This window comes from Peromyscus eremicus, chromosome 13 (genome assembly GCF_949786415.1).
Source record: "Peromyscus eremicus chromosome 13, PerEre_H2_v1, whole genome shotgun sequence".
In the NCBI taxonomy this organism is placed as follows: Eukaryota; Metazoa; Chordata; class Mammalia; order Rodentia; family Cricetidae; genus Peromyscus; species Peromyscus eremicus.
The window spans coordinates 20281427-20308392 of record NC_081429.1 but is presented as its reverse complement, the minus strand read 5'-3'; the positions used below and the strand labels follow the sequence as shown (position 1 = coordinate 20308392).

At 39.2% G+C, this 26966-nt stretch overlaps 1 pseudogene; it reads right to left on the bottom strand.

The window, feature by feature from the left end:
• Positions 1 to 592: 592 nt before the first annotated feature.
• LOC131923630 (alpha-enolase-like) overlaps positions 593 to 26966 on the bottom strand; it is a 63345-nt pseudogene continuing 36971 nt past the window's right edge.

Here is a 26966-nt window from a genome sequence, read left to right as displayed (position 1 = left end):
ATATTGTGTAGAGTATATTGTGTAGAGTACTCCATAATTATTCCTCTAGCAATCTCAGAGTTTCAGATCTTATGTTGAGGTCTTTAATCCATTTGTAATTTGATTTATATGCAGGATGAGAGACAAGGATCAAGTTTTATTCATCTATCTATCTATCTATCTATCTATCTATCTATCTATCTATCTATCTATCTATAGGTTATTTATACACCATTTGTTTAAAACGTTATGTTTTTCCTCCACTGTATTTTTGTCCTTCTTGAGAAAAAACAATCAGGTGGCTGTCATTGCATGGGCTGATCTCAGTGTCCTCTGCTCCATCGTATTGTTGTACATGTCTGGTTTTGTGTCAGAACCATACTGGCTTTTTTGAGGGTAAGGTTCTGTGGTTCTTATTTTGCTAACAGAATTACAAGGAATCAGGCCTGTGGCCACACTGGAGGTAACACTGGAGGTACGAAGAAGGCTCCAGATGCTAGGTGGGAAGTGAAGTGACAGAAACAATAATTTGAACTAATCATATGATTATAGAGCTGGGATGTCTAGCTCTGGGTGGTCAGGCAAAGCTCTGGGCCAATGACAGGAGAGGGTGTTAACTACAGAGGCCAATCAAGCACTGGGCCAGCCTAGGGCTGCTGGATGACACCAGGGATAGGCGTCTAAGTAGCTGTGGTGACTGCTGACTCCAAAGATTGTCAACCCCCAGTTTACTTGGCCATGGCCAAGGGTTTTTGAAGGACCTACCAGCAGACTAAGCCTTGGGTCCAGTTCCTCCTTGATTCTGAGGATCTAATTGTACTTGGCTAGTCACTCAGATCAACACAACATGCCATTGATCTGGGAAACTTGCATACTTACAAAGACTTTGTCAGAGTCAGTGTGCTTCACTTTGAGCGGGAGGCAGTTGCAGGACTTATCCCCAACATCCTCGGCTATCCTCTTAGGGTTGGTCAATGTGGGATCACCCCTATCCACCTGGATGCCTACAACTAGCTGTGAATGGCTGACATGCTTCCCAGTCATCCTGGTCAAAGGAGTCTCCAATGGACATCACTGGATAATCTAGGATAAAGGTCATATGTGAAAAGTTTTTGTACCTCAGTATTGAGCCTCTCTGCTGATGCAGTGAATCAGATCAGGCCAAATTAGTAAGTTCAGGTTTAATCTGAACAAAACATTCCTGGGTGGTCCCAGGAGAGAGGAGAAGCCATGAGGGGAACCATGAGGGGGAAGTCTGTGAGCTGGACTTTAAATACCCTTGGGGGTGGAGCTGCTGCTTGGTGAGCTTTCTCTGGGGTGGGATCTGGGGAGAGAGAGGTGGAGCCAAGGTGAGGCTTCTACCTAATCCCAGACTCATTGGGTATATGGCACTGGTAGGGCTTCCACCTAAACAATATGTAGGTCATCCAGCTGGTCAGGTATGATGTACCTCCTGGTACCATCAGAAGAATTGAAGCCAAGGTGGTATTTTCTATACCTGAAGAACTCAGAGGCAGCCATATCCATGCCAGTGATGACCTGGTCAGTATAGCAGGTCTTCCCAATTGCGTTTTTCAGCAGTCTCAGGGCTTTTTCATTCCCATGGTTAAGTGCAAACCTACTCCCCGAACTGTTGGTGGCCTCTTCCATGGATCTCTCCTTGATGACATTCTTCAGGTTGTGGTAGACTTCCTCTCCAATGTTCATGGCTTTCCAGAAGCTGAACGTCTGATGCACCCATAGGAAGTATCATGCACTCTTGTATGGCCAACTTGACAGCCACTGGGGCAACCTTTCCTATGTAGCAGATTTTACCACTGTCTCAAAGATCCAGGGCCTCATAGATTCCAGATGATGTATGACTGGGTATGGCAGCTCAGAATAGACCTCCTTTTGAGTTTCAGAGGTCAATCACTATAGTAGGATTTCTGCAACTGTCAAAGATCTCTCTAGTGTGGATTTTGAGATCAGACATGAGCTGTTTCTGGTGGCTGTTTTGCTGAGCAGGCAGCAGAGAGTGTTGCAGATGTGAGAAGAACATTCAGGAGAGAGATGCAGTTGTCCAACTTCCGCAGCTCCTCCATTGTGCTGTGTATTACTGTGACCCCATCATATAATTTGCCATCAGATATACCAATATCTCCAACATTGTTGTTGTTGTTCAGGATTGCTCTGGGTATCCAAGGTCCTTTGCGTTCCCATATGAATCTAATTTTGTGAAGAATTGAGTTGTCGTTTTGATTGAGATTGGATTGAGTCTGTAAATTGCTTTTGGTCGGATGGACATTTTCATATTCTTCCTATCCATGAGTATAGGATGTCTTTTTACCAGTGTCCTACTCAATTTTCTTCTTTAGGGTTTTAACTATCTTAATTGTAGAGCTCTTTCATTTCCTTGTTTTGATTTATTGTAAGGTTTTTATTTTTCTTAAGGCTGTTGTGAATGGGGCTGTTTCTTTATTTCTTTCTGAGTCTGTCAATGGTATATAGGAAGGGCATCGCTTTTTGAATGTTAATTAAGTTTCCTGCTACTTTGCTGAAAGTATTCATTGTTAGCTCCGGGGTTTTCTGGTAGAGTCTGATTCTATATTTTAAACACTCCACCGATTTGTTGTTGTTTTATATTTAATTAATAAATGCCCTTTATCACACTTCTGTGAGCTAAATGCAAAGGAAGACAGGAATCATAGCAGTGTGGTGCCACTGCCCAGCAGTAAGCAAACTGACCTGCTTAGCCTTCAGGTTGACTTCTGGAGGCCTGGGCTTTTGTGTTTCCTTGTACTAAATCTATCTATTTCCTCTGGCACAGAATGTGTATGCAACTAGGGCAAAATGCATTTTAAATTATTATCTTGTATAAAATAAAATTCATAGGTTTGTGCGGTTTTGAAAGTTCTGTTGATAATTTGGTTGCTTCTGGGCTACATGAATTTTTCATGGTGATGCAGATTTCAAGGCTAATTGGGCTCTAATGTTATCCAAGCTCATTCTTTCCTACAGTCATTTTAGCTAAGGGACGTATTTACATGCTACTTAATGCCTTGTTTCTTTAAACTGCTTCATTGGGAAGCCTGAAATGAACACAAAGAAATGTATCCTAAGGTGGTTCCTTGGTGGTGGACATTTTGGCAACCGAGTTTTCAACCTAATGTCCCAAACTGAGTCCACTGGGGAAAAGAGATCCTCTTTTATGAACTAAGGTAAAGGTCATGCATCTTGGGATTTTAATTTTAATAATATTTTAATTTTAATAAATATCCAGATGCCTGTGACACAGTAATGTTTTCAACAGTGTTTCAAATAACGAAAAAAATATATAAAGAAAATTTGGAGAAGATAATCTGTTTGTCTCTAGAACTTACTTTCTCTTGCCTTCCCAATAAAAAGTTTCGTCCTCAAAATAATGAATAAGAAAAAGAAAGTAGAGTTTCTTCTGACTCATTATGAGATGAGAACTTGTAGACTGTCAAATAAAGATAGATTTAAGGGTCCTGGCTACCACTTCCTTTACCTAAGGGAAGCAGGCAGGATGTGAGGGAGATACGGTTTAGAAGCATCCAGACAGCCAAGGACTAGCTGGTTGGAACCATCAACCCCTGCACTGCTGACGACCGGGAGAGTCACCAGGACAGATATTGAACACAGCCACTTCCTAGGATACAAATTTTAAGGGGATGTGAGTAGCAAATGACAGCAAACAGTGCTTTGTCTTTTGGCACATGAAATACAAATAGCCGGAGAGAATTAGTTCACCTCAGGGCACGTCAGTAAAGAAAGCTCTCAGTTCATTCACTGCACGGTGAAGACCAGGGAGGACCCAGAGGACACAGGGAACATTTCGGGACCCAGACTCTGTCCCACCCTATGCATTTAAACATGATCTTGGAAAAGATAATAACGGGAAAGGGATGAAGGGGTAAATCAATTTTCCAAAGAAAACAAATTACTATTTAAAGAGTTCTCTTCATTTCCTAGATTTGGTTAATCTGAGCTCCTGAGCCTAATTTTTGCCCTGTTCCAGGAGTACCACCAGCAGAGGGAACCTCAGGAGGAAAATCAGAGTGTTCTCATAACACTTCAAAGACTACAGGTTTTCTTTTGATACTTAAAATGCAATATGAAATTAAATTTGTTTACTTGCAATTAAATTGACATTTTGACACATATATACATGAATAGATAGAGGTCTGTCTCTAAACATCTTAACATTGATTTGTTGCATGTATTTGTTCATTCAAAAAGTATTAATTCTAGTTAAAAAAACGTTAATTGCTGAATTCTAGATACTCTGTTATTCACTGGAGATATACCAGTGATTAATGTATATTGCAGAAAGCACAGCATTCTATGTATTTAAATTTAATGTGTGTGTCAAACAAGTAACAAGTAAAATAGTATTTCACATCAACATGGGTGAGGAACAGATCAAGCAGGGTGATGAGTGAAAAGGACAGGCAGGTTTGTTTTGGATAGGACCAGCGGGACTGACCCCTATTAAGGATTTGGACAAAGCTCAGAACATTGTGGCAATGTGAGTTTGTCTAAAGTCCAGCATTTGAAAAAGGAAGATAAAGAATTAAAACACCCTAAAATAGGGCTGGGAAGATGGCTCAGTTTGTGTAGAGTACTTGTCAGGCAAGGTGGAGCAACTGAGTTCAGGACCCCAGAAGTTACATAATAAACCAGGCAGGACAGTACAAGCCTATAATTCCAGCACTGTGGAGACAGAAGCAAAAGGCATTGAAGAGTTCGGGGCTTAGCCAGCCTCAATGAATCATTTGTGCTGTAGATTCAGTGAGAGGCTCTGTCTCAGAAAACAAGGAGAGTGGTTGAGAAAGACACTTGATGACCCCCAACTTTCATATAACCCTCCACATGAACACACATAGAGACTACACACAAAAAGGGGAGGCTGTAGGATTACGACCTCTGCTTCTTATGAAATATTGTCATTCTTCTTACTTTGATAAACATAATAGTATTTTATTTTTGTGTCTCTATTGTGTTGTAGTGGGTCATGTGACTCATTCTGATGTTTGTGAATGGAAGCGATAAGTGTCACTCTGAGCTAAAGCACTTACATGTTGGATTGAGAATTTACAAGCTTTTCACCCCTGTCCAGACTAATAATTTTCAAAATAATGATCCTCTCTCTTAGCTCCCTTAGTAAAAATGGCAGACCTGAAAAGACAAAGTCTTCTACTCTAAGAGCCTGAGAATTTTTCTTTCTTTCTTTCTTTTTTTTTTTTTCAGGAGTTATATTACTATAGAGCAGCCCCGCCTAGCATGATGATGTTTCTTTGAGTGTAGTATGCTTAAAGAAAAGCAAAGAATATTGTAGAGCTGGCCCCAAACAATGGGAATGATGTCAAACCCAAGAAGTGCATTTGGTGCATATCACATAACCATAAAGGCTGGGGTTTCTCATAGGGATTGTTTTCTGAGTGCTGGGAAATTCTTCTATTTGGGAACCATGAAGCTAGTCCACCAGGTAAATAATGTTAGCCTAATCTGCAATGCTTTGAATTTTATGTTGAAAAGTGTGATGATTTTTTTTTTTAATTTGAAATTTGTATTTTTTTTTCTTTTGACGTGCTGGGATCCAAATCCAGGACCCTGGGCATTCCAGATAAACACACTACCACTGAGCCACATCCTTATGCCCTGAAATGAGTATCTAACATGCCTAACTCTTCATATATTTTTCTAAAAACTGAACAAATTAACTTTAAAAGTTTTAAATGACAGATTTCAACTTAAATTTCCAACTTAAAGTTTCAACTTCCATTTTTTTTTGGTATAAGTTATCAGGCAAAACAAGGGAGAATCTAAATATCTTTCTTCTGTAAACATCTTGAAATTTATGAAACACTAAATACTAACTTGCTAAAGATAAAAACACATAAGTTTGAACACTAAATTTTTGTCAGATGTCTTGAGTTTTGTTGGGAAAAGGTGCATCACAAGTAAATATATAAACACCATTGTGCTGTGTGGGTTTATTCTTCCTGGTGTTGTTGTTGGAAAAGGAGATGGAGCTACTTTGATGCGATCTATTTAATTTTTTCCCTCAGAAACACCACGTATTTGATAAATCAATGGTCATGATTGTTTCAACCTGAGCCAGAGAGGTAGCGATTGAAGGGAAGACAGGTTGATGCTTTCAGTGAGGATATGCAGGTGTTCCTGTGTTCTCATTCACTGTGTACCTGTCATATCAATGGAAAGGAAAATAGATTTGATTGCATTTGGCAGTTGCTTTCCACTAACAGAATTTGTGAAAGACGGGCTTGTTCAAGGTTGAATTCCCAATTATTTCCTGCTGTAAGAAGCAAGATAAAACAAAGTCTTCAGTATCCAATGCAATTAGCTTTTATATTGACTTATTTCTAATGTGAAAATCATATTCCCTTTGGAGGAAGAAAGAGCAGGTGCTGTTCTAGAGAAGTGAATGAGTGTATTTGTTTGGCTGCTTGTTTCTGTGTCTCTGAGATCAAAAGTCTAAAGAAACATAATGTAGGATATAGCAGAAATTATATTGTGAAAATATTTAATTAATATATTACACAGTTTATTCCTCTTCCCATAAATTATAATCTCCCAACATCATTAAATGTCACCTTATCCAGCCAGATACAATGGCTCATGCCTATAATTCCAGATATGAGAGGCTGAGGCAGGAGGATTGTTACCAGTTTGAGGCCAATCTCATCTACACAGTGAATTCAAAGCCTGAAAGGGCTACAGAATGAGTCTCTGCCTCAAAAATAAAATAACTGTATTTCTCAAAGAAGATGGGGAGCACACAGTAGCATTATTCACAGTAACTGAAAGGGGAAGCAACACGTGTGTCCATTGACAGGTGAATGGGTAGACAGAATGGAACATACATATACCATGTGTTCAGCTTTAAAAATTAAATACATTTAAATGCATGGTGTAGCATGGGCAAAGCCCAAGGATCTGTGGAAAGTAAGACAAGAGGGCAAATATTGCATGAATCTACTTACATGAGATATCTAAAGTGGTCGAACGCATAGAAACAGAAAGCAGAGTGGCAGTTGCCAGGGTCTAGGGGAAAGAGGAGTCACCATCTGGGAGAAGCAGGACACCAGCATTGAAAACATTGTGATCTCCAAGGCTCATCTGTCTGAGATTCATTCCTGACTCTTTCAACTTCAAGCCTTCTAACACTGAGCAAGTTGACTCATTGCCCATTCCTGAAGTTTACTGTTTAAATGTGCCCATAATAAAACTTGTCTAGGATGGGGTTCGGGGTAGCTCAGTCTAAGAGTCTGTACTTAGCACAATTCCCATCTCAATCTGATGAAAGAAAGTAAAGAGATACTAATATGAAATAGAAAAATCTCATTTTGTAGCTCGTGGATTAAATGACTTTATTTTGCACGTGAAAAATCCTACTCCAGTACTTGGCGCTCAATCCTCAAAATGTGCCATTATTTTTTTATTATCATTGAAAAGAACTATGAGAATTAGCAAATATGAATTTCCCAATATTGCTTGTAGAAAATAGCAGTCAACTTCAAGTGAGAAGCCTAAGTCTTCCACCTTCTCCCACTACATTGAATATAGAACAGGAAAAACAGAGCAATTATTCTATAACCATTTTTTATTTTTCTGTAGAAATGCATGGAAGCAAATTTCTCATCCCATTTTCTAGGATCCTCCTGAATTCCTAAGCTATTTGCTTGTACCTAACATGAGTGACATCTGGGTCTAGAGATTAGCAGAACTCAGTTACTAAATGCATAGATATTTAAAAGATAGACGTCAAGCTAATAGACTGTTGAATCAATTTTTTCCTTTTCCTTTGAAAACTGTGCTTTCATGAAGGCTAGACTAGATTTTAGAGTTAACATGATGTTCCATGTTGGAACCTAATGACCTTAGAAGGTAAGCCTGTGGCTCTATTCTTCCTCTCCTACCACGGGCATGTAACTTTGCAACGAAGCCCAAGTGTCAAGTTTGTGAACAGATTCCTTGTAATATCAGGTCAAAGGATGCTGGCATTGGCAATGGGCACCAACCTTTCTGATATTCCCACCATGGGTTGAAAAGTCATGGAGTTTAACCTAAAATTCCTCCATAGAAAGAATCCAAATTTCAACAATAACAATTCAAGCTGTTAACGCAGTGCCCAAGGAATTACTTTTTTTTTTTTTTGACTGATTCCAAGGAGCACATTTTTCTTACATTTCAACATTTTGAGAGGGGATGGCTTTCTAATTGATGATACTTTACAACGGCTGTCACACAAGTGGCAGCTGTGACAAGGCTGTTAGTGCCTGCGCATGCATGAATTTGATCACAGCTGTTTACAGCTAACCTGATGTCACAAGGGCTGTGTGCTTTGTTGGCTCTTCCTGAATTGAGTCAAATGTCTACTTAAAATGTCTCCAAAAGGATTATGTTGTGAATTGGCAGTGAAGCAAGTTAGTGGTGTGCAAGAAGACAGAAACAGTAGGCAGAAATTGAATGTTAGAGAAATAAATGCTTATTGTTAGAATATTGCAACTTTATATTTGCCTTCAAAGTAGCAACCGATGAAATTTAAAATATGGGTGCCCATAAAGAGGTGAAGTCATGGATACTTTCTTGCTTAGTTTATTGATTATCTATTGATACAATAACATTGCATAACCCCACCCACAAATTCCTAGGTTTAAAGCAATTGGTCTACAATCATGAAAGCATCTAGTTAAGGCAAACAGTACCTAGGTGGCTTGACTTCTCAGGTCTCTATTAACATGGTTCCTAGACACCTCCTAGGTCTAGCAGGCTAGAGGAGCACGTTTTTCTCTTTTTTTAATGATTGAATACAAAAAGAATGAATGAAAAATAGAAGGCATGCACTCAGGCGCACATATTGGGAGATCTGGAAGCAATTAAAGGGAGGAGATGGTACTTGATACGATCTTAATATACTGTGTACATGTATGAAATTCTCAGACACTTGGTGTAAGTAAAGGGGTATACCTAGGCAAGAGAATTCTGAGACAAATACCCTGACTCACCATGCCCAGAAACAGTAGAAAGAGTCCAGAAGTTCATCATGGTTTATGGAAAGTGTAGAAGGGGTATTTCTTTTTATTTGAGCAAGTGAAGTGGTAAGGACAGTGGCTACAACCTATTATATCCAGTGCAGCTCAAACAAGCTGTCTAAATACAGACATTTCTTAAAGATGAAGAACATCCTGACAATTCGGACTCATCTTTTTATTTCTACCACAAGTCTTTATCTATTTAGCCATAGTGTTGATTATTAACAGAGGAATTAGAAAGCTGAAGAGCTGAATATTTATGTGAAGCCACTCAAAAGAAACAGGCTATAAAGGAACAGCAATGCTACAAATTGTTGACTGTAAGAGGTTTTCTTTTTATCTTGTGACATAGGATCTCAGTAGGTGTCCTAGCATTGAGCTTTTAATCCTCTTTTCTCAACTTCCAAATGCTGATCATTAATTTGTTCTTTCATTTACTGAGTAACATGGTTGTTACTGAATAAAGATATAAAGTGCTATAGGTCTATCTTCATTTTGTATATATGAGCACCATATGAGTAAAGTTCCCTCTCTGTGAGTGTGGATACATATCACCCTTTTCCAGATACCCATGGAAACTATATATTCTGTAAATAACTATTTTATCCCTTCCTGGAAAGCTCTGGATTCATATCTTGAAGCAGTCACAAGCATGATCATAGATTTGTAGCCCCAAATAAGAGAAGTGTATTCTCCCAGTTCTTGCATCAAAAGTAAGAAATGAAGGTGTGGGAAGGCTGCTCTCCATGCAAAGGCTCCAGCAGAGGGCTGTACCTCACCTGGGTCTTCTTCTAGGCAGCTTCTGTGACTACAAATGTCCCATCTCTGTCTCCATCTTTACATGTTCTTCTTTTCTCATTGCTGTGTCTCTTTTCTGCTATTCTTTTGAGGACCATCATTAGTGGATTCAGGTCCAAGAGCAAAACTTAGGATTCTGACACAGGATAAGTAATTTGCAAACAGGAAGAGGTTGAGAGGAGATAGGCAGACAAATATTGGAGATTCTCTTTTGTCATAGTTTCAAATGTTTTTCTTTTACTACTTCCTTATTTTTGAGATTATAATTATATCACTTCCCCCTTTTCTTTTCTCCCTCCAAACCCTCTCTCATACTCCTCATTACTCTTTTTTCAGTTCATGGCTTCTTTTTTAATTAATCATTGTTTCATGCATGCATGTTGCATACATAAATATTCCTAAATACAACGTGCTGAGTCTGTATAATGTTACTTGTATGTATATTTTCAGGGATGACCATTTGAAATCTAATAATTAGTTGATGTGCTCTTCCCTGGGAAGACTATTTGGCTCCTCTCAGCATTCCTCAACTGCCTGTAGTTCATTGTATAGGGTTGAGGCCACATGGTCTTTCCCCATCCATTTTGCATGTCTGTTGATGCCCTTGTTCAGCTCATGTTTAAGGCAGTCATGTTGGTGAGACTTTGTAGTTGCAGCTTCTGACATTCCTAGGAGACACAGTCTCACAGCAAACTCCCTGATCCTCTGGCTCTGACATCTTTCTGTTCCCTCTTTTACAAGGTTCTCTGAACTTTAAGTCAAGTGATATTTATAGTTGCCACAGCATTCAGGTTCTTACATTCATTTGGAAGTTTGTATTTGATTAAAAATTTCATATTTTGTCTAATTTTTAAAAATTTGTCATAAAATTCCCCATTGTGTTCTTTTACCTTGTAGGTCTTGATTTAAATGAAGAATAATTTCTGTACTGAATAGAAGTTTTATTTATTTATTTATTTATTTTATTTATTTTTTATTTTTTATTTTTTTTTCCGGTTTTTCGAGGCAGGGTTTCTCTGTGTAGTTTTGCGCCTTTCCTGGAACTCACTTGGTAGCCCAGGCTGGCCTCGAACTCACAGAGATCCGCCTGGCTCTGCCTCCCGAGTGCTGGGATTAAAGGTGTGCGCCACCACCGCCCGGCGAAGTTTTATTTTGGTGGGTACTGTTAGATGTGTATTAAAGTATACAGAGTGAAATCAAGGTACAGATTGTATAGAACATTTGCAGCACTCTTAAAGCTCTGCTGTCTCCATTTCTGAGCTGACAATCAATCCCCTTCCAAAGAGGAAAAGATAATTGTCATTTCTATAATCATTGATTGCTTTTGCCTATTGTACAACTTTTCTTTTTCTTATGTTCTTCATTTTATTCTCTCCTTCCTCCCCGCTTCATGTGTGTGTTTGTGCATGTTGATACATAGTATTGTTATGTAGTCCAGGCTGGCCTTGAACTCTTGACCCTCCTACTTCAGCCTGCTGACTGCTGGACACAGACAGACATGTGCATGCCAGCACACCTGACCTACAGAAATTCATGTAAATGGATTCATGTTGTACATGTTCTTCTGTATCTGGAACTTCTGCCCTGTGTAGCTTTTAAGGTTCTTTCACAGTGTTTGGGCAGCTTTATTCTTTGATTTCTTAAAGTTTATTCTGTGGCATGAGCTCACTGAAGACTTTGTGCATTCTCCTGTTGGTTGCTGCTTCCAGTTTTGGCAATAAAAATTCTGATGTGATAGGTTTTGTGAAAAATATTTTCATTTTTCCAGATAGATAAGGAAAATACAGCATCTAAGTTGTAGGTGTATGAAAGCCAAACTATATAAGAAAAATTAAAATATTTCCCGTAATTTGTGTATTATGTTACAGTACCCCAAAAATGTATGAGGGTTCTACTCACTCTACAATATCACCAACTGGTTTCCCATTTTTATCGACATTTAATCAGGGCTTGCTCTGACTTGCACAGAGGTGCCCATGTGGAGGTTCGGGGAAAGCTTATGGAAGTCACTCTCTTTCTTCCATGTGAGTTGAGTTTTGAGGGTTGAATTTAAGTTGTCAGGCTTGGTGGCAGCAAGGACCTTTATGCATTGAACTGTTTCTCTGGCCTATAATTTTCAGCAGTAGGATTTTTTTGGTTGAAAAGCAGGCATTGCTACATTGCCTAGGCTGTTCTCTAGCCATAAGTGATTTTGTTTTTTTTTTTTGGCCTCAGCCCCCAAAGTAACTGGGGCTACAGACATGTTCCTATGTCTCCTTCTTATTAGGGTTTTAATTGTTTTTAGTGTATAGAATAGTGGGTGCTATTGTAGCATTTCCACACATTATGGCATGTATTTTGTTCATCCTGACACCCTCATTGTCTTCTCATCCCCTTCAGCCACCTCATGCATTTTTCTTCTTCTAAGTGCTCTCCCTTATACTTTCATTATAAATACACAAATTATATATTTATATTTAATTAAATATATACTTAAAATTTTATTCTGCGTCTGAGAGAAAAGATGCAACATTTGTTTTCTTGGTCCGACTAATTTCACTTAACATGATGATCTCTAGTTCCATCCATTTTTTTCACAAATAATAGGATTTTGTTCTTCTTTATGCTTGCATAAAACTTTGCTGTGTACACACACCATAGTTTCTTTATCCATTCCTGTGTTGATAGACATATAGGCTGATTTTACGGTTTGGCTGTTGTGAGTAGTGTCATAATAAATGTACTGTAGGGTAAGTGAGATGACTCAGTGAGGAAAGGCACTTGCTGCCATGCTTGATGACCTGAGTTCAACAACACCAGAATATACAAAGTTGAAGGAGAGAATTGACCCCTTTGAATTGGCCTCTGGCTTCCACATGTCATGTCCTTGTGCCCCATCCCCCAAAAAAATGTGAAAAGGAAAAGAAACTTAGGTAAATAAACATGCATGTACAGTTGTCTTTGTAGTATACTGACATAGATTCATTCAGGTATATAGACCCAGAAGTGCCCAGCCCAAGCATACAGTAGTTCTATCTTTCATTTTATGAGACACCTCTATACTAATGTGTATAGTGACTGCACTAGTGACATGCCTCCCAGCAATGTATGAGAGATCCTTGTTCCCTGCGTCATGACCAGCTTTTGTTCTTTCTTGTCTTGATGATAGCCCATATGCCTGGGTGAGTGAGAATCTAATGGCAGACTTGATTTGCACTTCCCTGATGACTAAGGCTATTCATACCTCCCCCACATAGTTATTGGCATTTGTGTTTCTTCTTTTGCTGTCTGTCAATTCAATTAACCTCTCAATTTGTTTATTAGATGATTTGGATCGTGTGTGTGTGTGTGTGTGTGTGTGTGTGTGTGTGTGTTTTACTTTTCTAGTTTATTCTATATTCTAGATATTAATCTACTGTCACAAGAACAGCAGGCAAATATGTTTCATTATTCTGTACTGTACTACAGCTTTCAAATGTTATGCAATCCTATTTGTCAAGTTTTAGTGTCATTAGAATTATGACTGATGATTTTTCATCTTATGACTATTGTTACTATCCACATATTTCATCCTGTATTTGTTTTAAACTATCTTTTACTATAAATAACACCTATACAGACATATTTAACTTTGGATCTGTTAAATACAATATCTGGTCATTTGTCCTTCTACTTACATTGGCCCATTTTCCTCTTGGTAATGGAAAATATTTTTCTGTTTTTTTCACTTCTTCAGATGTCCTGTCATATTTTAGATATTGTGTATAAATTATGATATAAAATTTTTCATGAATTTTGCTCTTTTGTCCAGGAACAGAATTCTAGACCCCTCCTTGGCTCTATGATGATCATACCATGGTTTAGAGTGCTCATAATGAAGTTCAGCGTTTGCTGTCACAGCACTGAGCACCATGTGATCAGCCCTACTCTAATTGCCTGAATCACCGTGGACTCTCCAGATTGCCTATATTTGAGATGAGAGAGGGTAGATGGTAAAATTATGTTCTTATATGGCTTTTCTGTATTATTTTTAATACACCAAAGTAGGACTATTGGAGAAGGGTATAGGTACCCCATCTCAATGAGTTGGATAGTATTAATGTAATGTAATGTAATGAGAAAGAAACTTCTACAGTCTTACCCTCTGGCATTAGTAATCTCTCCTCATATTACCTCCTCTACCCTCCCTCCATTCCCTACCTCAGTTTAACCCTTTTTGTTCCATTATTCCCTGTTTAGCTTTTATGCTACTGCATTCTATCTTCATTGTGTAGATAGATATACACATTTTCATCACCCATTTATCAGCTGATGGACATCTGGGCTGTTTCCACTTCCTGGCTATCATAAATAGAGTAGAGATGATGGAGTATTTATATATTAGACTATAGAGACATTTGGGTGGTATAGCTGGATCATGTGGTAGATCGACTTCCAGGAGACAGCCTCCACTTGGTTTCCATAGTGACTACACCACTTTGTACTCCCACCAGCAGTGAATAAGTGTTTCTGTTCTGCCACTTCTGTGCCAGCATTTACTGTAATTTTTTTCTTTTTGATCTTAACCATTTTGACTGGGTTAAGCTAAAGCTTCCAAGTAGTTTTAATTTGCTTTTTCCTAATGGTTAAAAATATAAATAAAGTTCTTATCATACAGGTCTTTCAATTGCTTAGTTAGAGTTACACCAAGGTATTTTATATTATTTGTGGCTGTTATAAAGGATGATGTTTCTCTGATTTCTTTCTCAGCTGATTTATCATTTGTATATAGGAGGGCTACTGACTTTTTAAAGTTAATCTTGTGCAGTGGGAAGGAGCTTGGACCTGCCTATGCTCAGTGTGCTGGGCTCTGCTGACTCTCCATGGGAGACCTCTATTTGGGGGATGTGGGGATGTGGGGTGGCTCGGGAAAGAGGGCTGGGGGAATGGGGGAGAGAGGAGGGGGGATCTGTGGATGGTATGTGAAGTGAGTAAAAAATTTCTTAATAAAGAAAAAAAATTCGAAAAAAATATATAAATAAGCTACAAAATAGACCTAACTCTTAACACAATTTGCTGTTGAACCTTTTAACTAATTCTTCTTTGCATGTTCTGTTCCCCCACTTAGAGGACTTGCAAACATCACAGCCAGCTCTTGCTCAAAATGATGCCTTCCTTCCACACTTCCCTGTCCACACTCCATGTCTTTCCCCATCAACTGAAGTAGCTTCAGAGAGCTTGCTGACAGGTCCACACCGCCTACTGACCATTTTCAGCCCGCTGGATTTCAAAGGCTGTTGGATTAGATTAACAAACAAAGACTAAATTCACCTCAGTTCTGAATTCATCAACTCAGATCCCCACATGTTCCTATTGCGATTCTTCCCTCTGGCATAAATAATCCCTCTTCTTCCCATGAATCTTTGCAGCATGTCTACAGTGTCACAAGCTCTACATATTTTGTGATATTCTGGCTAAATCTCCTGAGCTCTGCCTGGTCCTTGGTAACTCTCAGACATGCTGTTGTCTCACCCTGAAAAATCTATGGATAAATGAAGCCGAAGAGACCAAAATAAGAATGGGGCATCCTTTGTTTTTCTAACAAATCCTGAAGGGAGAGTTGAGCTCTACCCTGGGGCACCATGGATTAACTCTATCTAGCTGAGAATGGTGGTTAATGAGCACTATTCTTGCTAGAGAAAACTCAAATCATGTTTAGCACTTAGATCTACTCTTCTGTCTTATAGCAGCTTAAATACAGTTATACTTTTTTTTTTCTAGTTCTGCTCTCTGAGGGTTTTATGACTTAAATTTTCCTCTAGAGTTGAAATGCTGAGATTGAGACACTTCCAGTTATGTGGGGACCTTGGGTATTTATTTTACAGGGGATTCAGGCTGTCAACACATCACCCTCCATCCATGGGAGGCAAACTGTAGCGGAGTGCAGAGTAAGTCATCCCATGTTCATTCCATCACATCTTTACAGAATGTAAAGACATTCGAAATCTCCTGCTAGACTCCAACCAACAAAAGAAAGTGGCGTTGGCTCTGGTTTAGCATCCTTCCACTTCTGATCCTGGTCCTAAATATCTGATTGTTTTTTCTTTAGAAAATTATTTCTTTTTCTCTTGGTGAGGTTGTCAGTCAAGGTACACTGACTTCTTTTTGGGAAAATGTCATTTCTTCTGGGGATTCTAGGTGTGTAGGCTTTGAGTCTGAAGTTAATAGATGGAAGACTAAGAAAGAAAACAACAAACAAAAACAAGCAAACAAAAACAAAACAAAAAACCAAACTAAGCCTCTTTGGCAATTGCCTGTCATCAGAAGCATGTTAAGAAAACTGTCACTCAGCTTCCCTGAGCTGAGCTGTTCCCACCTCACTGAGCAGCACCCTCTCCAGGGCCAGCACCGGTTGTGGAACCTTCCTAAATCCTAATGATTTTTTTGTTAAATTGCCCAGGGCTTTCTTGTATTTTTTTATATAGAAATATGACTCATTAAAATGTCTCCAGTTAGATTATAGGCGATCCTAACAGTAATAACTTACTCTATAATCTACCTCTAATTTTGATTTCTTACCACACAAATATTTATTTTAATATTTAGAGTAGAATTCTGAAGGAGCTATTGAAGCGTAAGTCGGCGCTCTGAGGGAAGATGTAACAGTTTTAGTCAGAACACAGTCTCAACGGCAAGATCCCTCATCTTTCTTTAGCAGAGCAACAGGACAGTGGTTCAGCTGCCCCCGGAGCCAACAAGGTTTAGAACTGGAACTGCACAGTGAAGCCTCTGTGGGGAGCAAGTGATGTAGCCGGGGTGAGTCATAGCCAGTGCTTTCTACTTCCGGGAGGAGTTATACTCTGGCCTGGCTTTCCTCTTCCGCCTCTCCTCTTGGCTTCCTCTGCTGGAGGAAAGAAATGTTTAGAAAAAGATTGTTCACTCCAAGGCAAACAACAATGCCCATGTAAGGACTAAGGTGGCAGAAACTCAGCCCTATTCTCAGGGAAGGCATGGGAGTCACAGGTATTTAAACTGAACAACCCCCTTTAAATGAGGCAGCACCCCTCAGTTCTAACCAGCTACTTCTGGCAGGAAGATTTATTCAATATTGCTCTATCTTCTGATATCACCAAACATCATTAGAAAAAAATGATGTTTTTATTAAATGTATAATATCTTTATTATATATTAAAATTGATTTAAAAAATAAATCCAGTCATCATTCTAAGGAAACCAAAACACCTTTTGCTCTTAGGCTACAGAGAAACAAAGCAATGATATTTGATATAAATTTGAAGCATTTAAAACTCTTAGGAGCATAGTATTTCGACTTGTTTTTTAACACATCAAACTCATAAACCCTAAAAGGATATCTCAGTTGTGAATGCATACCACCAGATACCACACAAGGTCCTTGAGGGCCTACCTGTGCTGGAGGACACATGGGGACAGTGTGAAAACTCTTCTGTTGCTGGTATCTTAGGAGCCGGGTGTACTTTACTAGGTTGGAAAGGTGAATCACTCTGTGGTATTGTGTATTCAGTCACTCTGTGATGTGTAGGGACAGATTAAGGGACACTCGTTGTTGATACAAGTTTATGAAGCTTGCTCTTTTCAGGTCTCGAATCCTCAGAGCGTAGCAATGAATGTTGTGCCCATGTCACATTACTTTGGGGGCTACTATGGTTCACTGCTGAATTCCTGAGGAAAGCAGCCCACTGTCTTGTCATGGAGGGGCTTCAAGCTTAGAGGAGAATAAGATTGGCACCACTGTCTGGATGCATTAGGCAAACTACAGTGGTTTCAGACAGGCAGTCTCCAAAATACGTCAGCCTCATTTACACCACACCACACACACACACACACACACACACACACACACACACACAAACTGTAGAAATATAGCAAATATATGGTAAATCTATCTATCTATCTATCTATCTATCTATCTATCTATCTATCTATCTATGTATCTATCTATCCATCTATCTATCTATCTATCTATCTATCTATCTATCTATCTATCTATCTATCTATATTAGAAAGTGGCATTGTTTTTCTCTGTGACACAAGAGTCCCAAATACAGGCAGCAGGTGATTTCTGACACACATTGCTTTTAGTAAGGACTAGAAATAGATAGGGAAACCAGAGTGAACCTCTATTTCCTAAGGCTTATACAGAAGAAAGAACTCAATCGTCTTATGAACAAGATTAAAATAATCATGGAAACGAGAGACTACAGCACAAAATCACCAAGGGTTACAACAATGACAGTCTCAAAACACAGGATGTAGGAGGTCCAAGTGTGTCTGTGAAAGCAGAAACGTCTGCTTGTTCACGAAAATCACTGTTTCAATAAACATGAGCATGCTATTCATGAATTCTCTAATGAACATAGGCAGGAGGAAGGAAAGGGTGGGAAGAGGCTGACCCATGAGCACCGTTAGAACTGGATAGGAGTAAGTTGTGGTGTGATCTGGCAGTAGAGAGACTGTGGATGACAATAACCCTCTCTGTGTCTCACACTAGAGGAAAGGACTTCAGTGTCTTTACTGTAAGTCAATGAAAAGTATTTGAGGGTCTAGATGTGTTTAACCCAGTTCAAATGGTATATAATGGATTTGTGTATTAAAATGATACCTAGTACCCCACAAACAGAGGCAAACATTATGGTTTTGTGTTGTCAGTTAAAAATAAACTTTAAACACAAACAAAATAAGCACAGTTAATTTGGATTCTGGAAATACACAAGCTAGAAGTGAAAGAATATGATTATTTGATTTTACCTTCCATAGACAAACTTGAGTGGTATAATATGCATATGAAGTCTGATGTGTGTGTTAATCTAGGTTGTTCTTGTGTGTTCAGGCTTCTACTGTTGGGGCAAAATATACTGTTTCTATTAAAATAAATCTGGCTTTTTATCAATGTTGAGCTTATATAAGTTATTTATTTGAGTACATAATGATAATGAAATTATTATGTCCCTTATATCACTTCATTTTAATCACATCAAGTACTAGCTAAATTGTGGATACTGGTTATTTTTTTGTTGTACAGAAAACTGAGATGCAAATAGTATTTTAAATTGGCGTAATGTCCTGTATTTTGCAGGTGGAACAGTCAGAACTTTAAACTTTATCACAACCTCTGCATTTTTTGCTACCTAGAGGGACCACCTTGTTTTAATGTGGCCTCAGACATCAATAGAGAGGAGTCAGCATGTCTCAGAGAGGAATGGAAGCTGGGAGGGGCTTTCTGAGGATGAGGAAAGACTGCAGACTGTCAATGAATAAGGAAATCATGCGAGGGAAAAAGACAGGGCTTAACAAGGCCCAAACACACAGCTGGACTCGTTTCTGGGCTGGAGTCGAGAGCAACAGCAGTAGACCATGCTGCTGAGCAATGGTAAAGAAGCCACTTGGGGACTGCCCTGAGTGGCCCATCCCACAAGGGTCATCGCGGTTACCAGTGCCTGGATACCCTGAGCAGAGAAAACCAGAGTGTTCAGCAATGTGTGAGCCCGTCAGAAACGGGTAAGACACAACCACAGAAATGACCCTGCGGTACTGCTTTTCTTTGTCATAACGGTTAGATAGGTTAGGTATTTAAAGATTAATTCGATTCAGGTCCCCCTCCCCCTCTCTCTTCCTTCTTCTTCCCCCCTCATCTTTATATAATCCTCATTCCCTTCAAACATGAAAACAGAAATCAATAAATAAAAATATCTCAGCTTTCCTGCAGACTCGTTGTCTCCCAAAGAGATTAAGCGTCTTATTTCTGGGTCTAAAGAAAAAGGGTTTATTTTACCAAAGATTTGACACGGGTCTGTTGCGGAGCGAGCAAGCAGGGGGAGGAAGCAGGGGCGGGAGGCTCTGAAGGCTTACTGGCATTTATATGCAGTTGTGGCCGGGTACCCAGCTCGGTTCTTCACACCTTCTTCTGGAAGTGTCTTTAGTCCTCCTGACAGCAGGATTAATGGCTGTGCTCAGAAGAAAGCCGAATGTCAAAACAGTTTTCTTCCTGAGCCGTCTGCCCCCCCTCCCCCTTTTTTTTTTGTGCCATGTAAGCTGTTCCCTCGCCTAGGTTAGATGGGAAGAATATTCTTTTGCAGTTCTTTGTGGCGGCCCACCCGAAAGCAAAAGCGTAAAGGGATTAAAGGGTGGGTGATATCCATCTCCGATGGTGTGGGAAGAGGTTCTAGTCTGAACTTCAGCAACGCTCCCCATGGGTAACAGGTCACCGGGGTCCTGCCGCTTGTGACACATAGGACGTCAGCTCCAGAGCTGTCCAAAGGAATTCCTTTGCTGTTATTTTCATCATCTACTTATTTACTTTTAGTTAGCAAACTAGGTAGTGACAGTTTTTGCTGTTACCTCACATCATGACTAGTAATCATTGCTACTGTTCCATGAAGAATGTCTGCGATGTGAAAGATGTCTGAGAGCGGAGGAAGACTGAGGAATCATTCTCCATTACTTTGATTAAGCAGCTGTGGTCTGGACAGCTTGGATCTTTTCAGCACCATCTGTGTGTTTCAGGACCCTCTCATCTCCTATATAACCTTCATGAACACACAGCCAATGACCACACTAAATCAGAGTAAATAGTGTGCAGTACCAAGGCTCATGGATTATGAGGCCTGTGCCTTCTGCTTGGAGGAGAAGCTGGGAACGCTATGGCTGTGCCCACAGCCACATCTCCTTCTCAGTCTCTTTTGCAATCTTCACAATCTGAAGGCACCCATTCATGGACTTGGAATCTGACTCAGGATCCCTTGTCTAGAAGAGGGGCCTAGAAATCAACACACCATTTCTGTGCACAGCAGCAGTGAGAGGCTTGAGCATAATAACAGTGCATGCCCATTCATTTCAAAAGCGCGTAGGAGGTAATGAGAGAATTAGGAATCATTCAATAGAATGGAGTCATTATCTTGAGGTATAAAAGGAAAAAAAAAAGTATTTAGCATAAATCCAAAATAAAAAGAACCTATGTGAAATACAATCCCAAAGAAGTCATTCATGCCAGATACTTAATATAAATATCAGGATGAAGGTTGATTGAGAAGTCTGGTGTCTAAGCCCTGGGGCTGGAGGATGGCTCAGTCAGGAGAATGCGGGTTGGATAAGCAGAAGGACTTGAATTTGGATCCTCAATACCCATGAGAAGTGCTGGGCAGAGCTGCACATGCCTCTAATCCCAGTCCAGGGGAGGGAAAGACTAGCAGCTCCCTGGGGCTCCCTGGCCAGCGAGTGAAGTGTAATTGGTGAGCTCTAGATTCAAAGAGAGACCCTGTCCTGGAAATAAAGTTGGAGAATGACTAAGGAAGGTCTATGATATTTAAGCTCTGAACTCCACAGACATGTGCATTACATGCCTGGGTACCTTCATACACATGTGCACCCACGTACATGAATATGTACACACAGAGACACTATACATACAAATACATATTGTCTATCATTAACTACTTGTAGTTTTTGAAGGTCTCAAATAAGCATGGTTCATAAAATTAAGGATCTTTTTCTTCCTCAGGGAAATAAAAATAACATGCATAAGACAATTGGCAAAGGATACATGGAATAAACCGAAGATCATTCTATCAGAGCTAGAGTGATGTCAGCCAAGCAAAAAATGAAATAATATGTGAGATTCAGATGGCAAGTTAGAATAAAATGAGCTGTATTCACTTTTAAAATGTGTAACACAGTCACGTAGGAAAGCATTTGCCAAAGCAGATTCATTGAGAAATGAATGACTGAACATTTAGGCATGGGCACTACGGAATAAATACTTTCTAAAACTAAGAATCAAAGCGCGCAAGGAAGGGAGTTCATAGATCATCGAGAGTATCAGAAGAGAGATGCTAGAATTCTTTAATCAAATGGCTGGCAGGATGTATGCCTTAGGGAAGCCCTCTTCCTGGTTAGAATGATGGTTTCCACCCAAACATTCACATGGACACTAATTCCAACAGAACATTATGAAGAGCTGTGGCCTTTAGGGGCTGATGAAGGCAAAGGTGGTCCCCTAATGAGTTGGAGTAGCTCCCACATGAAAGGGCTGGCATTGAAGGGAGTGTTACCTTGCTTTTTCTACTTTCTACTCTGTGGGGACACAATGACACAATTCTACACTGTGTCTGTTGCAGAGAGTCAGCATGAGATATAAGTCCGGACATCTTGATCTTGGATTCCTCAGTGTCAAGAACAGTAAAAACTAAATTTCTATCATTCACAAATTAACCAAGCTATAGCATTATGTTACAGCAACACTAGGTATGTTCTGCCTCCTGGAGGCTGCCCATGTTCCTAGGCCAGCAACTCACCTCTCTGGCTATACTCATCTTTCTAACACCGACCTGCCTGTCTCCTTATGAGGATAATAGGACTGCCTTAGTACCTTCTGGGTAAATGAGAACATTCTTCATATGTCAGGACCAACAATTATAAGACAATAGTCTAGAACATTTGCCATGTTGGGTAACATATTCATAGGTTTCTGAAATTAGGTATGGATCTTTTAAAGGATGAGCATAATGTAGATGCTACATGACCCCCCCAAACATCAGAAATGCAGGTCCTCTGCAGAAGAGTTTATTCTCAGCAAGCATAAACAATAATGCTGACTTCAGATTTTTTTCCGTGTCAGCAGAATAATGTGAATCCATTTTACTTATACATATATTTCTACATGAACATTTATCAGGCTATCCTAGAACATACCAAGAAAATCTGTCTTACTCCTGTAATAGTTGAAGGATAATACTGGTGAAATCTTTGGAATATGGTAATAAATAATTTCTGTGTATATTTGGGTTTGTTTGCCTTGTTTTGCCTTGGAAATAGGTTCTCACTCTGTTGCTCACTTTGCCTTTGAACTCTCAATCCTGTGTCAGTCTCCAGAGTACTGGGGTTGTGGACACGCACCACCACACCCAAACAGAAATGGCTTAAATAAAATACTTGTGATGTGTGACTTTCAGTTACTGTGCTACACATGTCCATTTCCCTATGAATAATTAAGAGTAGAGTGTCTATAGAAACCCACAGCCTCCCCTGGGGTGAACTGTGTATACCTGGGGTGACAAGTTACTGAGCGAAGAACAGACTATCAATAACAGTTTCATATTTTTGAAACAATAATTTCCTTTTACTTCAGATTGAAGCAACATGCTGTGCAAAATTATACATCATGTAGCAGCAGCTGAGAAGTCAACATACATCACTATCAATACTGCCACTATGAAAGCCAAAAAATTACCATATCTAACAATAATTTCTACTTTAACAGCGAGACTAGAAGACACAGAAAGAAACCAACTTATTCGTACAAATGGCTGGTTTAACACACGGGGAAGAAATTGATGTGCAAATTGGTTTTGATGAATGCTCGTGTTAAGTGTAGTTATTTATTATGAATCCATTACATAAATTGGTTGCAAAGTTATAACAAATGTTCTTTATTAATCTTACCTTCTCTGTGGCTAGCATATGACACAAGGCAATTATCCTTCAAGGGCTGATGTGCTAAGGGAGGCAGATAAGCCTTAGAACATGGAGAGAATAGATGCATGCATTTGTTTAGCCTTTTACATGGGGAAAGGATATTTTTTTATAAAGCCTCCTTTATCTCCAATTAAATCCTTCAAGTTACTGGCTTTTGATGTTTTTGTAGTAACAGCTGTTGTAGGTGTAAAAAACATCTTACATATTATATTTTTCGCAGCATGACATTTGGACTGAAATGGATGGCAGAGATTTTAATCGTGAAGAACAGACAGTTTAACTGAGGTGGCCCAGGCGTTCTTGGCTTCAGTGTTAACATTTTCTCTGTGGCCCAGTGACAGATTGGAGACCCACTTGCAGTGTTATCCTCTCCAGCATGTGACATAAATAACTGGAAGATGCTGTCTTTCTGGGAAAGAAAATGAAATAGTTCTTCCAAGAATACTACCATGACCCGACTTTCAGTCAGAAACCAAAGAGGGGAAAGAGTTGTCTGCAGTGATGGCCTGGAGCTGGCGCTCAATTGGGAGAGGGTACCATTTTTAGTTACCAGTTTTCAGACCTTGACTTTTCTACTCTCTGTGTCTCTGTCTGTCTGTCTGTCTCTGTTCTGGAGGTATGCTTTTCTTTTTTCAACTCTCTTTACATCTCAAAAGAGTGGAAAGTATCAACAAGAGAAAAATAATTCATCTTAATTGTTTCCGACAAAAGGGCAGCTTAAAGTTACCTTTTTCTATATCACGAGGTCCTGATATAGAAAACAGTATATAAAATAATATAATAAAATAAAGTAGCAGTTTAAGTTTATAGTCTGAAAAAGTCTTAGTTGTGTGCTAAGTGTAGACATTAGAATATTGAATATTTGTAGAATGCCACTGATTGCGAGCTCTGCGCCAGGGGCTGGGTGCTGAAGCTAGGTGCGGGAGATTTAGAAAGCTTACTATATTGGAAAGGCTAACTAGCAGCCTGGTGACTCAAAGTATTCTCATCTCGATGCCAAAGGCTCAACACAACATGTTATAAGTCTATCAATGAAGATTTAATTGACAGGAAAAGAGAATATCCCAAATGACACAAAATAGCCAAGTGAATTGTTTCACTCTCAGCACAGCAGTTGGTGGCATTTCTTCTAGGTCCCTATTTCCGCGCATGCGCTCTGTTCTTAGATCCACTTCACATTGTAAAGTGCTGACATGAACTTCAAATCGCTCATCGGCTGCTGAGTCAGCAGGGCAAGGAAAAAAGAAATGGAAAGGAAAAGCACCCATGTTCCTTTTAAGGACATTTGTTGGAAGTGGCACAACTTCCGTGTACATAAAATTGGGAAGATCTAGTCACGAGGGACCAGGAAATGGAGTCTTAATTCCAGCTGGCTATATTCCCAGTTAAATATTGTATATGCTAGGACTTCCAGTTTTTGCTCAGAATGCAGAATGCTATAAAGAGCATCATCATTCCTGTTGTTATAGCAACAACTACCACAGCAGCAACCCCAAACCCTCTGAAATTCTGTGGCTGTTCTTGAACTTAGCACAAAGCTTATGACTACTAATGGATCTGAAATGTAAGGAAAGACATGGACAGACACCATAGAAGACAGAACTGATACGTGAACATCTAATCACCTGAAATAGATTCTGTTAGAGGGAAGAAATAATTATTGGCTTAATACTTAAATCCATTGATAAAGTCCCAGTATAGGTTATATGGCAACCTCTGGAGGGAGAATTTCAGTTTTTTTTTTTTTTTGCTAAGAATCAAATGATCACAGGAAATATCAGCAAGAGCCCTTGCAAAATGTTCCTGGTGAGGCAGGCCTGGAATACAGGCATCTGCGGAAAGCCTGAATCATCTTTCCCCTTCTTTTCTGTGACTGAAAAGCGCTATATTGGAGAAAGAGCAACAAGACATGGTGTTATTAGGACATTGATTAAAACTCATTGATACTGGGCAAAACAATAAATAACAAGAAAACACCAACAGCAAAGTCTTTGATTACTGACAAAGGAATGAAGTATCCTGATGGACTCATCCTAAACTGGAATTGAGACATGACCAATGAGAAAGGTTTGCCGGGACTCAAGAAATCAATGCTCACTGGTGACTTAGACTGGAAACAACAGAGGGTACCCCAACTCCCTGTTCTTTTCCCAACACACTAAGCATTGAGTAACATTTGCTGTGGAATGTAACTTAGTTGTCAGAGTACCTGCCTGAGATGCATGAAGCCCTGCAATTTGGGAAATACAGGCAGGAAGACGAGAAATTCAAAGTCATCCTCAGCTACATAATGATTTCAGAAGCAGCCTAGGCTACACAAGTGACTCTGTCTCCAAACCAAACCAAAAAGTGATGAGCAAAAGTCAACACTTGACAGTGGTCTGCTTCCTGAAGAGGAGCAAGAATGCTGGGTAGAACCTTTGGATGCACAACCAGTAGAAGATCCAAGAGGAGCAAGAAAACAAAGAAAGCAAACACACAATCATGGTGTATTCAAATGGATAGAAACCAATGTGGTGATATTTTAATTGTGCTGAAATGTGATTTTATTTGTATATTAATAAATAAAGTTTGTCTGGAAATCAGAGGTCATTAGCGGAGAGCCAGGAATAGAAATCAGGCAGTGATAGCCCACGCCCTTAATCCAATCAATCACATGGCAGGCAGAGTCTCTGTGTGGTCAAGGACACAGCCAAGCATGGTGACCCTTGAGTCTTTAATCCCAGTATCAGCCATAGAGACTAGGAGGTCTGTATAGACAGGCAGTGACAAGGAAGTCATGTGGCTGGGCTTAGAGCCAATGAGAAGGCAGAAGAGGAAAGCAATAAAACTCAAGACACACAGGAAGAAGGTCTCTCTCTCAAGGGAAGGATGACAGCGAGTGGTAAGACAAGGTGGTCTTGGCTCTTCACTAGTGCTCGAATCTCTTGGGCTTTTAACTCTGTATTTGGCTCTGCGTTCCTTATTTAATAAGACCTTTTAGAATTTCATCTACAAACCAAGGTACAGAAAAAACACCTTGGGAATGATCATTATTAAGAGCTTAGGAAAATTATTAAGTATTATAGACTAAAACAAAAACTATAAGACAAGAAGTTATATAAAGCAGTAAAAGGGAAAAAAATCTTTCAACTCAATGTTTTATAATTAGTTTAAATATCTTTCCAAAGCACAGGAGAAATAAAGGATCTCTGGCACAAACCAAAATACATAAGTAAATTCATGGCAAGATAAACTATAAAAGATATGTTAAAGAAGGTCTTCAGACAAAACAATACTGTAGCCAGAAGAGCTTGAATACACACAAATAAAAGAAAGCATGGGAAGCATATTAAATACAGCTAAGTCTAAAATTCACATTTATTATTTTCAAAATTGGTTTTGATATGCAAATGACTGAGCAAAACTATAGAAATATGCTCTGCATTTTTAGATATGTGAAATAATATATATGATGTGTATGATAATATTAGAATAGAAAATGAGAGGGAGAAATTAGGAATATATTATTGTAAGGTCCTTAGACTACTGTGAAGTGGTAACTTATTTGATACCTATTTTAAATTCTGAAGCTATGACTAAAATATTTAAGTGTTATAAGCAATAAGTTTAATGGAATAATGAAAATAGTAATGTGAAGGTAGAAATAGATGACAGTAA